Source organism: Trachypithecus francoisi, unplaced genomic scaffold, assembly GCF_009764315.1.
Source record: "Trachypithecus francoisi isolate TF-2019V2 unplaced genomic scaffold, Tfra_2.0 Lachesis_group8, whole genome shotgun sequence".
NCBI lineage: Eukaryota > Metazoa > Chordata > Mammalia > Primates > Cercopithecidae > Trachypithecus > Trachypithecus francoisi.
In genome coordinates, this window is record NW_022681473.1 from 82,987,922 (window position 1) to 82,990,145 (window position 2,224).

Sequence of the window (2,224 nt, forward strand, 5' to 3'; positions counted from 1 at the left end):
ACACGAATCTGAAAGTTCTGGAAAATGTAACAGCAATAGCTATTATTTACCAGGGCTAACTATGAGCCAGGCATCTCATTTATTCCTCATAGCGTCCTTGTGACATAGGTATATTTATCCTGATTTTTATAGATGTCCAAACTGAGGTACAGAGAGTTTATACAGCTCATCCAGGCTCACAGCTAGATCTGGACTTAACTTCCTACAGTATACAAAAATATATTTTGCCTTTGTCCCAGGTTCCTGACCCAGAGCTCCTAAAACCCTTGGAATTTCCTGAGTACTAGGTATGTCTTTTGTTACTCATAAGGAGGAGATTCTTTTGATCACCCCTGAGTTTATCCTAAGGAAGTGACTTAGGATATGGCCCCTAGACAGCTTAGGATGGGGCTTTTCACTAGAAATAACGAGTCATTAGAGGATCGGAACTTTCTGCTCCATCCACAGACCTCCAGGATGCGTTCGCATTGCTTGGCACAGGGATGTTGAGGAGCACTGGAGACTGAGCTCTATAAAAACTCTTGAACCAGTATACCTGGAGAGCTCCCATGTTGGTGAACAGATCAAGGTACCAGGTGATGGTGTGCCTGGAAAGAAGCTCTGCACACCACACACACACACACACCACACACACACACACACACACACCTGGCCCTGTGCAGCTATTCCTTTTGGCTGTTCCTGGGTTGTAGATTCTAGAATAAACTGGCAAACATTGAATTATACATAATTCATATGTAGATATATGTATATATTTAAATACGTATGTATTTATTTGCTAAACAATTGATTCTGGGCAGTGGGTGATAATAGAGAAGCACTGACCAATCTTACTTAGGGTCACTGTATCCCGAGGGAAGAGTAAGACCCTTCTGCTTGAACATTGAGCTGTTAGATTAGATTCAAATCTGAAATAACCGGCACAGCAACTCCCATTCTGATTCCCCTGAAGGGAAAGAGAAAGTCAGGAAAGGTAAAGATCATGCAACCAGCAGCAGAGAGAACATGCCTGCTCTGACCCTGCCCAGTCTGGCCCTGCTACAGGATCGCCCAACTGGTTTCTGCCATGGGCATGTGCTGGGAAATGTGAGGGAGGCTGCCCAGAAGGTGGTGGCTTTGTATTTGTGTCTTGTTTTTAACTCTTTTATTGCAGAGCATCCTTCTTTCCAGGCCATTCTTCACTTCAGGGAAAGATTAGGGCAGTTTCATGATGCTAGGCAGTGGTGTATTTTTCTAGTGATCTATATAAACCATTTTTTTTTTTTTCCAAAACTGACAGCAAGAACATCTGGAGTCTTACTCTATTTTCTCTCAGGGTTCAACCTACTCAACATTGTTGAGTTTCCCTGTATTTCTTATGAGGTAAGAAGCGTCCAGACATTTTAATATATCCCGCTGCAAGAGTAAAATAGCCCCAGGTTCTGGGATGGGGCAGCCTAGGTTCCAATCCTAGCTCTGAAACCACTACCTGGGCAACCTTGGGTAGGTTTCTTAACCTGTGTAAATCTCAGTTTCCTCACAGTACACAGTAATATGTTACGTAGAGATGAGAGGATTAAACAAAAGAATCCAGATGTCCCCTATGCGTAATGCAGAGTAATTACTAGATATTAACTGTGCTAGTTACTGTTTATAGCATTATTAAAAGTGCTTGTCAGCCATGCTACAAGCTTATTACCAAAAGAAAATTTTGCTTATTTTCTTTGTATATTTCATACTGAAGGAGTAAAAGCTGTCACACATTATTTATTTATCTGTTTGTTTATTTAGTGACAGGGTTTCACTGAGTTGCCCAGACTGGAGTGCCCTGGCGTGATCACAGCTCGTTCAGCCTAGACCTCCCAGGCTCAAGCAAGTCTCCTGCCTCAGGCTACTGGGTAGTAGGGACCACAGGTGCATGCCACTGTGCCTGCTAATTATTTTATTTTTTGTACAGACAAGGTCTCACTCTGTTACCTAGACTGGTCTCAAACTCCTGGCCTCAAGTGATCCTCTGGCCTTGGCTCCCACAAAGTGTTGGGATTACAGGTGTGAGCCATTGTGCCTGGACCTCATTACACACTTAATAAAACAGATTGCATAATGCCGCTGGTCACTCATCAGCCACTAACTTTGGCAATTCACTTCTCTGACAGTCTGTTTCCTTCTTTCCCAGCTGGGCCAATCACTGCTGCCTCCCAAGATATCCTGGTTGAAAGATGTTTGGGAAAGGTTTGAAGTACTC